The 10,875-nt window shown below is 59.0% G+C and overlaps 1 non-coding gene across 1 annotated transcript; it reads right to left on the reverse strand.

The window, feature by feature from the left end:
• Positions 1-2,092: 2,092 nt before the first annotated feature.
• LOC131866232 (5S ribosomal RNA) lies at positions 2,093-2,211 on the reverse strand. Its single transcript, XR_009364855.1, has one exon. It is a non-coding gene; the product is annotated as a 5S ribosomal RNA (ribosomal RNA).
• Between the last annotated feature and the right edge of the window lie 8,664 nt (positions 2,212-10,875).

Here is a 10,875-nt window from a genome sequence, read left to right on the forward strand (position 1 = left end):
TCGGACCCCGGTTTGCCCCGGGTGCGCACCTCGCGTGCACCTTGGTGCGCACACCTTGGCTGGGTTGCGCGGCCTGGTGGGCACCATGGTGCGCACCAAGGAGCGCTCCGAAGTGTGCTCCAAGGTGCGGCGTGCACGAAGTCGGAGCCCGGTTTGCCCCGGGTACGCACCTCGCGTGCACCTTCGCCGGGGTGGGCACCTCGGCTGGGTTGCGCGCCCTGGTGCGCACCAAGGAGCGCTCCGAAGTGTGCTCCAAGGTGCGGCGTGCACGAAGTCGGAGCCCGGTTTGCCCCGGGTGCGCACCTTCGCCGCGGTGCGCACCATGGCGTGCACGAAGTCGGAGCCCGGTTTGCCCCGGGTGCGCACCTCGCGTGCACCTTCGGCGGGGTTGCGCGCCCTGGTGGGCACCATGGTGCGCACCAAGGAGCGCTCCGAAGTGTGCTCCAAGGTGCGGCGTGCACGAAGTCGGAGCCCGGTTTGCCCCGGGTGCGCACCTCGCGTGCACCTTCGGCGGGGTTGCGCGCCCTGGTGGGCACCATGGTGCGCACCAAGGAGCGCTCCGAAGTGTGCTCCAAGGTGCGGCGTGCACGAAGTCGGAGCCCGGTTTGCCCCGGGTGCGCACCTCGCGTGCACCTTCGCCGCGGTGGGCACCATGGCGTGCACGAAGTCGGAGCCCGGTTTGCCCCGGGTGCGCACCTCGCGTGCACCTTCGCCGGGGTGGGCACCTCGGCTGGGTTGCGCGCCCTGGTGCGCACCAAGGAGCGCTCCGAAGTGTGCTCCAAGGTGCGGCGTGCACGAAGTCGGAGCCCGGTTTGCCCCGGGTGCGCACCTCGCGTGCACCTTCGCCAGGGTGGGCACCTCGGTGCGCACACCTTCTCAATGTTTTCTTGCCTTTTCTGGAAATTGGTGAAGGCAGCGCATCAAAGGTGCGCACCTCGGTGTGCTCCGAGGTGCGAACCCGAGAGCGCTCCGAGGTGCCCACGAAGTCGAAAGTCGGGTTAATTGCATTGTTTTCCCCGGGTGCGCTCCGAGGTGCGCAACATCGGCGCGCACCAAGGAGGGCTCCGAAGTGTGCTCCAAGGTGCGCACGATGGCGTGCACCTCTGGTGCGCACGATTCGGAGCTCGGTTTGACCGGGGTGCGCACACCTTGGCTGGGTTGCGCACCTTTTGTGCGCTCCAAGGTGCGCACGAAGTCGGAGCTCGGTTTGCCCCGGGTGCGCACCTTCGCCAGGGTGCGCACCTTGATGCGCACGCCTTGGCTGGGCTGCGCACCTTGGTGGGCGCCATGGTGCGCACCTTTCGTGCGCTCCAAGGTGCGCACGAAGTCGGAGCTCGGTTTGCCCCGGGTGCGCACCTTGGTGGGCGCCATGGTGCACTCCGAGGTGCCCAAGATTGGTGCGCACCAAGGAGCGCTCCGAAGTGCGCTCCAAGGTGCGCGCGAAGTCGAAAGTTGGGTTAATTGTCCGGTTTGCCTCGGGTGCGCACCTTGCGTGCACCTTCGCCAGGGTGGGCGCCTTGGTGCGCACACCTTGGCTGGGCTGCGCACACCTTGGCACCCGCGTTTCCTTCATTTTAAATTTTTTTTTTTTACAATCTCTCAAGTGGGAAATTCTATAATCTCAACTTTTTTTGCCTTTTCAGGAAACTTTTGAATGGAGCGCATCATTGGTGCGCTCCGAAGTGTGCTCCAAAGCTCTCTCCAGCTGCGTGCACCTGCCCCGGCCGCGCACCCGGCCCCGCCCAGCTTCGCTCACCTGTCCCGGGCGTCTGGTGCGGAACCTTAGAGTAAGAAACATCACCGTGCACCTTGGCCAACGTGCGCGACTCGACCGAGCGCGCACTGGCCGAGGTGCACACCGATTTCACCTGGGTGCGCGCGCAGCACCTCGGGCGCACCGGGGTGCGCGCACAACGCCCGGGTTGCACCGTGGCCTGTGTGCTCGGGGCGCCTCGGGTGCGCGCTCGGTGTCGCCCCCCGCGCGCGCGGTAGTGCGGGCAGCGCACCCCGGCCCGGCCCGGCCCCGACGAGAACGCAAACGGGCAAAAGGTTTATTCAAATAGCATTGCGACGCCCGGCGAAAAACTAAAAAAGGGTGCAACACCGGGACTTCCCGGGAGGTCACCCATCCCAGTACTACTCCGGCCCAAGCGCGCTTAACTGCGGAGTTCTGATGGGATCCGGTGCACTAACGCTGGTATGATCGCACCCGTTATGAGCTTGTCGCAGTGTGTACTTAGCAAACCGCGACCCACGTGCGAATCCACCCCGGCCACCCACCCCCGTCGAGGTGCACACCCTCCCTCGCGAAGTGCGCCCCGTTCGCCAAGTGTGAGCCCTGCCCGGGTGCGCGCACCTTGCTAGGGCGTCGGGTGTGCACCCGGCCCGGCCTACGTGCGTGCACCTGGAGGGGGCGTCGTGTGCGTGCAGTGTCCCGTCTGCAACGCGGTGCCCACACACCACCTCGGGCGCAACGACCTGCGCTCACATGTGGGCCGAGTGCACCTTGGTGCATGTTCGGGGCGCCTCGGGTGCACGCTCGATCTTGCCCCGGTGCACCAAGGCGCTCGGTTTGCCCCGGGTGCGCACTTGGTGCAAGGTGGGCACCCAAAATAGGGATCAAGCACCAAAACACAAGTTTCGGGATGCAAAATGGGACCCAAGGACCACAAATGCGTTCCAAGACCCATGATGGGTCCACGAGAACAAAAATGTGTTCCGAGACTTAATAAACAAATATTGGGTTTTAGGAGAAGAAACATGCTCTGATGCCCAAAACGAGAATCGACCCCGAAAAGGCCACAGGCCAAAAGTGGGATGCGAGACAAAAAAAAATGGGACCCGAGGACCAAAATTGGGTTCCCAGGTCGAAGACAGGGCAACCGGACAAGAAACGACCTCTAAGGCTCGAAATGAGTCCCGACGACTAAAACTTGACAAGAAGCACCCATCAGGCACCCAACTCGACACCCATGGGATGCCGACCCACCCGGGCTTCCACCTAGCACACCTTGGCACCCACCCACCCTCGCACCCAACCTCGCACCCAACTTAGCACCTTTGAACCCACATTGGCACTCACCCTGACCCTGGCACCTTGGAACCCACATTGGCACTCACCTTGACCCTGGCACCCACCTTTGCACTCACCTTGGGACCCACCCTGGCTCCCACCTCGGCACCCACCCAGACACCCACCTTGGTTCCTTGGCACCCACCTTGGATCCTTGGCACCCACCCCGACACCCACCTTGGCACGCAACTTGGCTACTTGCCACCCACCTTGGCTCCTTGACGCCCACCCCGACAACCACCCCGTGACCTACCCTGGCTAGGGTTGGTGCACACCCACCCTGGTGCCCACCTTGGCACCCACCCTATGACCCACCTTGGCACGCACCTTAGTACCCACCCCGTTACCCACCCTAGGACCCACCCCGTGACCCACCTTGGCCAGGGTGGGTGCACCCACCCTGGTGCCCACCTTGGCACCCACCCATCCTAGCACCCAGCCTGTGACCGGGCTTGGAACCCAACCTTGCACCCGCACCCGTCTTGGCCAGTGTGGGTGCGCACCCATCCTGGCACCCACGTTGTGACACACCCTTTAACCCACGCACCCTAGCACCCACGTTGGCACCCACCTTGGAACCCAACCTAGCAACTTGGCACCCACCCCGTGACCCACCTTGGCATCCACCATAGCAGTCGCCGACTTGGCACCCACCTCGGCACCCACCTTGACACTTGTGGACCCACCTTGCCACTCACCCTAGCATCGACCCATCCTAGCACCCACCCTGGCACCTTTGCACCCTAGCACTCACCCATCCTAGCACCTAACCTGTGACCCACCTTGACACTCACCCTCGCACCCACCTTGGAACCCAACCTAGCACCCACCCACCCTGACACCAACCCTAGCACCTACCCACCCTTGCACCCACCCTGTGACCCATCTTGGCACCCACCCATCCTACCACTCAACCTATCACCCACCTTCTCACCCACCTTGGCATCCACCTTAGCACCCACCCACACTGGCACCTTGGCACCCACCTCGGGCAAGGTGGGTGCACACCCACCCTGGCACCCAATTTAGAACCCACCGAGCATGTTACCCACCTTGGCACCCACATTGCAGCCCACCCTAGTACCCACCCTATGACCCACATTGGCATCCACACCCTAGCACCCAGGCACCTCGACACCCGCCTTGACACCCACCCTAGCACTGAACCTGTGACCCACCTTGGAACTCACCCTAGAACCCACCCACCCTGTGAACCACCTTGGCATCCACCTTAGCACCCACCCACCTTGGCACCCACTCTAGCACTCACCCATCCTAACACCCAACTTGTTACCCACCTTGGCACCCGCCCTCGCGTCCACCTTGAAACCCACCCTAGCACCCACCCACGCAGGAGCCCACCTTGGCACCCAACCTAACACCCACGCATCCTGGCACCCAACTTGTGACCCACCTTGGAACCCACCCTAGTACCCACCTTTGAACCCACTATATCACCAACCCACCTTGGCACCCACCCTATGACCCTCTTTGGAATCCACCCTAGCACGCACCCACCCTGGCACCCACCATGGAGCGCACCCTAGCACCCACCCACCTCGGCACGCACCTCAACACCCACCTTGGTGTGCGCACTGCGCCAACCTCTCAAAGACCCTATGTGGTGCGCTCCAAAGTGTACACCTTTGGTGCGCTCCAAGGTGCGCACCTTTGGTGCACACCGAGGTGCACACCAAAGTGTGCACCGAGGTGAGCACCAAAGTGCACTCCAGGGTGCACACCAAGGCGTGCACCTTTGGTGCGGTCAATGCAAACGAATTCGGAAGTTGGGGTCGATGTCCTAATCGCTGCTGCAGACTACACGTATGAGAATCGGACAAATAGCTTTATATAGGGGAGGTGTTGCGTTTGATGGGTCGACTCCCCTGGTTGTGTGCACTGCACCAACTTCAAAGACCCTGTCTTGTTTAAGAAGTCAAAAGTTGGGGTGGATGTCCTAATCATTGCTGCAGTCTACGCATGTATGAGAATCAGACAAATAGCTTATATAGGGGAGGTGTTGCATTCGGTGGGTTGACTCCCCTGGTTGTGCGCACTGCGCCAACCTCAAAGACCCCGCATAGCAGAAGAAGTCGGAAGTCGGATTTTGGTGAGCACCAAGGCGTGCACCTTTGGTGCGGTCAACGCAGACGAATTCAGAAGTTGGGGTGGATGTCCTAATCGTTGTTGCAGGCTACACATGTATGAGAATCAGACAAATAGCTTATATAGGGGAGGTGTTGGGTTTGATGGGTCAACTCCCTTGGTTGTGCGCATTACGCCAACCTCAAAGACCTTGTTTTCGTTAAGAAGTCAAAAGTTGGGGTCAATGTCCTAATGGCTCCTGCAGGCTACACATGTATGAGAATCGGACAAATAGCTTATATAGGGGAGGTGTTGGGTTTGATGGGTCGACTCCCCTGGTTGTGCGCATTACGTCAACCTCAAAGACCTTGTTTTCGTTAAGAAGTCAAAAGTTGGGGTCGATGTCCTAATTGCTCCTGTAGACTACACATGTATGAGAATCAGACAAATAGCTTATATAGGGGAGGTGTTGGGTTTGATGGGTTGACTCCCCTAGTTGTTCGCATTACACCAACCTCAAAGACCTTGTTTTCGTTTAGAAGCCGAAAGTTGGGGTCGATGTCCTAATTGCTCCTGCAGGCTACGCATGTATGAGAATCAGACAAATAGCTTATATAGGGGAGGTGTTGGGTTTGATGGGTCGACTCCCCTGGTTGTGCGCATTGCGCCAACCTCAAAGACCCTGCATTGCGGATGAAGTCGAAAGTCAGAGTTTGGTGTGCTACAAGGTGTGGTCGAAGGTGCTCACCTAGGTGTGCACCTTTGGAGCACAGGAAAAGTGCCCTCCAAAAGTGCGCACCTTTGGAGTGCACAAAAGTGCCCTCCAAAAGTGCGCACCTTTGGAGCGCAGAAAAGTGCCCTCCAAAAAGTGCCCTCCAAAAGTGCGCACCTTTGGAGCGCAGAAAAGTGCCCTCCAAAAGTGCGCACCTTTGGAGCGCAGAAAAGTGCCCTCCAAAAAGTGCCCTCCAAAAGTGCGCACCTTTGGAGCGCAGAAAAGTGCCCTCCAAAAGTGCGCACCTTTGGAGCGCAGAAAAGTGCCCTCCAAAAAGTGCCCTCCAAAAGTGCGCACCTTTGGAGCGCAGAAAAGTGCCCTCCAAAAAGTGCCCTCCAAAAGTGCGCACCTTTGGAGCGCAGAAAAGTGCCCTCCAAAAAGTGCCCTCCAAAAGTGCGCACCTTTGGAGCGCAGAAAAGTGCCCTCCAAAAAGTGCCCTCCAAAAGTGCGCACCTTTGGAGCGCAGAAAAGTGCCCTCCAAAAAGTGCCCTCCAAAAGTGCGCACCTTTGGAGCGCAGAAAAGTGCCCTCCAAAAGTGCGCACCTTTGGAGCGCACAAAAGTGCCCTCCAAAAGTGCGCACTTTTGGTGCGCACCAAGGCGCTGGTTCGGTCGTTGCAGGCGAGTTCGGAAGTTGGGGTCGATGTCCTGAGCGGAGGTGCAAACTACACAGGTGTCGGAATCGGACAAATAGCTTATATAGGGGAGGTGTATGCTTCGATGGGTCGACTCCCCAGGTTGAGCGCACCGCGCCAACCTCAAAGACCCTACGGTATGGATGAAGTCGGAAGTTGGGTCCGATGACCAATTCGATTAGTAGGTATGCTCATGAGGTCGGAATTTGGGTCCGATGACCTGCCATGTGCAGGAAGGCGAATGTTGACACTGTGCGTTGCAAGGTGCACACCAAGGCGCTGGTGCGGTCTTTTTAGTCGAGTTCGGAAGTTGGGGTCGATGTCCTGATCGGAGGTGCAAGCTACACAGGTGTGGGAATCGGACAAATAGCTTATATAGGGGAGGTGTATGCTTCGTTGGGTCGACTCCCCGGGTTGAGCGCACCGCGCCAACCTCAAAGACCCTACGGTATGGATGAAGTCGGAAGTTGGGTCCGATGACCGATTCGATATGTAGGCATACTCGCGAGGTCGGAATTTGGGTCCGATGACCTGCCACGTGCAGGAAGGCGAATGTTGGCACTGTGCGTTGCAAGGTGCGCACCAAGGCGCTGGTTCGGTCGTTGGAGGCGAGTTCGGAAGTTGGGGTCGATGTCTTGATCGGAGGTGCAAACTACACAGGTGTGGGAATCGGACAAATAGCTTATATAGGGGAGGTGTATGCTTCGTTGGGTCGACTCCCCGGGTTGAGCGCACCGCGCCAACCTCAAAGACCCTACGGTATGGATGAAGTCGGAAGTTGGGTCCGATGACCGATTCGATATGTAGGCATACTCGCGAGGTCGGAATTTGGGTCCGATGACCTGCCATGTGCAGGAAGGCGAATGTTGGGACTGTGCGTCGCAAGGTGCGCACCAAGGCGCTGGTGCCGTCGTTGCAGTCGAGTTCGGAAGTTGGGGTCGATGTCCTGGTCAGAGGTGCAAACTACACAGGTGTGGGAATCGGACAAATAGCTTATATAGGGGAGGTGTATGCTTCGATGGGTCGACTCCCTGGGTTGAGCGCACCGCGCCAACCTCAAAGACCCTACAGTATGGATGAAGTCGGAAGTTGGGTCCGATGACCGATTCGATACGTAGGCATATTGGCGAGGTCTGAATTTGTGTCCGATGACCTGCCATGCGCAGGAAGGCGGAATTTGGGTCCGATGACCGAGTTGATGGCGTGCCATGCGCAGAAAGGCGGAATTTGGGTCCGATGACCGAGTTGATGTTGATGGCCCGCCATGCACAGGAAGGCGGAATTTGGGTCCGATGACCGATTTGAAGGCGTGCCATACGCAAAAAGGCGGAGTTTGGGTCCGATGACCGAGTTGATATTGATGGCCCGCCATGCGCAGGAAGGCGGAATTTGGGTCCGATGACCTGACATACGCATGGAGTCCGACTCGGGGGCCGATGTTCGATTCGATGACTTGCATTGTGGGTAAAGTCGGAAGTTGTGGTCTTTGACCCGATTCGATGACCAGACTTCGGCTGCTTGAGAATCGGACAAATAACTTATATAGGGGAGGTAGTGTTCTCGAGCATCCTCCCCCCGTGCCCGTTTATGTCGATTGATGCTGGTGCTCGACTGGTTGGAGCGCTCGGATGCAAAAATCTTGCACCAGGATTTATCGATTGTGATGGACACGGCAAGTCTCCTGATTGCTATGCAGGAGCTCATCGTGAATCTCTATGCGGCCTTGGTATGGACTCGACCTGCGGAATGGTTCGGCAATGGTAGTCGCTCCAACACGTCCTTGCAATGGCCACAGAGGTGATTCGACTAGAGCTCCAGTCTAGCTTTTGGGTTGCTTGGCGGACTGGTATAGCCGCGATCGAGTTCCGGCCATGAACGTTTTAGATAGCTCTTGGGCTTTCTGGGACGGAAGTCGGAAGTTTGGGCTGTTGTCCGATTTGATGACCATTCTTCGGATGTGTGAGAATCGGACAAATAACTTATATAGGGGACTGTGTTGTCTCACGCAGCCCCCTCCGTGCCCCTCTATCTCGACCGATGTTGGTGCTTGAAAGGGTTGGGATCGCTCGGATTTATAAACGTGCACCACCATTTGTCGAGTGTGAGGGACGCGGCAGGTCTCCTAAATGCTATGCGGGCGCTCTCTGAGAATCTCTATCCGGCCTCGACACAGACTAGTCTTGCTGAATGGTTTGGCACTGGTAGTCGATCCAACACGTCGTTGTTGTGGCCGCCTAGGCGATTCGATTCGAGCCCCCGTCTAGCTTTTGGGTTGCTTGGCGGATTTTGCCCTATCCGCAAGTGAGCTCGGTCCCTAAACGTTCGAGAAACCCGATTGCTATGCGCCGACTCTCTTTCTTGCGAGCCTCCATCTAGCTTTTGGGTCTCTACGGAACGGAAGTCGGAATCTGGGACCGTTGTTTGATTCGACGAGGCAGACTACGGTTGTGCGAGAATCGGACAAATAACTTATATAGGGGAGGTGTTGACTGGAGCATTCTCCCCCGTGCCCCTCTAACTCGACCAATGCTGGCGCTCGAACGGTGGTAGCGCTCGGATTTTCATTGAGCGCCAGCATTGGTCGATTTAGAGGGGCATGCGAGATTCCCGAATGCTATGCGAGGGCTCTAACGGAAATGTCTATTGGTTTCGGTATGGATGCAATTGCGAGTGGTTCGGCAAAGGTAGTCGTTCCGATGCGTCCATGTCGTGGCCAAATCGATAATTCGATTTGAGCCCTCGTATAGCATTTGGGTCTCTCGATGTGATTCCGCATTCCAGTCCCTTTGGGCACTGCTTGAGCCGCATCCCAGGGGGTTCCCTTCCCAATAATCTGCCTCGCAACCCGATTGCTATGCGGTGAGGCTCCTCGGCCGCCTCGGAACTATCTGTGTATCAGACGCATCGCGGGATAAGGGGTTGGCAACGGTAGTCGCCCCAAGCGCGTCCGATGCTTGGACCATTCCGAGGCGGCCCTGAAGCCTCTTCCGTCTAGCCGTTGGGTCCTTCTCGCCGCATCCCTCGCCTCGCACCCCGATTGCTATGCGGTGAGGCTCCTCGGCCGCCTCGGAACTATCTGTGTATCGGACGCGTCGCGGGATAAGGGGTTGTCACTGGTAGTCGCCCCAAGCGCGTCCGATGCTTGGACCATTCCGAGGCGGCCCTGAAGCCTCTTCCGTCTAGCCGTTGGGTCCTTCTCGCCGCATCCCTCGCCTCGCACCCCGATTGCTATGCGGTGAGGCTCCTCGGCCGCCTCGGAACTATCTGTGTATCGGACGCGTCGCGGGATAAGGGGTTGTCATTGGTAGTCGCCCCAAGCGCGTCCGATGCTTGGACCATTCCGAGGCGGCCCTGAAGCCTCTTCCGTCTAGCCGTTGGGTCCTTCTCGCCGCATCCCTCGCCTCGCACCCCGATTGCTATGCGGTGAGGCTCCTCGGCCGCCTCGGAACTATCTGTGTATCAGACGCGTCGCGGGATAAGGGGTTGTCACTGGTAGTCGCCCCAAGCGCGTCCGATGCTTGGACCATTCCGAGGCGGACCTGAAGCCTCTTCCGTCTAGCCGTTGGGTCCTTCTCGCCGCATCCCTCGCCTCGCACCCCGATTGCTATGCGGTGAGGCTCCTCGGCCGCCTCGGAACTATCTGTGTATCGGACGCGTCGCGGGATAAGGGGTTGTCACTGGTAGTCGCCCCAAGCGCGTTCGATGCTTGGACCATTCCGAGGCGGCCCCGAAGCCTCTTCCGTCTAGCCGTTGGGTCCTTCTCGCCGCATCCCTCGCCTCGCACCCCGATTGCTATGCGGTGAGGCTCCTCGGCCGCCTTGGAACTATCTGTGTATCGGACGCGTCGCGGGATAAGGGGTTGTCACTGGTAGTCGCCCCAAGCGCGTCCGATGCTTGGACCATTCCGAGGCGGACCCGAAGCCTCTTCCGTCTAGCCGTTGGGTCCTTCTCGCCGCATCCTTCGCCTCGCACCCCGATTGCTATGCGGTGAGGCTCCTCGGCCGCCTCGGAACTATCTGTGTATCGGACGCGTCGCGGGATAAGGGGTTGTCACTGGTAGTCGCCCCAAGCGCGTCCGATGCTTGGACCATTCCGAGGCGGACCCGAAGCCTCTTCCGTCTAGCCGTTGGGTCCTTCTCGCCGCATCCCTCGCCTCGCACCCCGATTGCTATGCGGTGAGGCTCCTCGGCCGCCTTGGAACTATCTGTGTATCGGACGCGTCGCGGGATAAGGGGTTGTCACTGGTAGTCGCCCCAAGCGCGTCCGATGCTTGGACCATTCCGAGGCGGACCCGAAGCCTCTTCCGTCTAGC

Source organism: Cryptomeria japonica, unplaced genomic scaffold (assembly GCF_030272615.1).
Source record: "Cryptomeria japonica unplaced genomic scaffold, Sugi_1.0 HiC_scaffold_138, whole genome shotgun sequence".
NCBI classification, from domain to species: domain Eukaryota; kingdom Viridiplantae; phylum Streptophyta; class Pinopsida; order Cupressales; family Cupressaceae; genus Cryptomeria; species Cryptomeria japonica.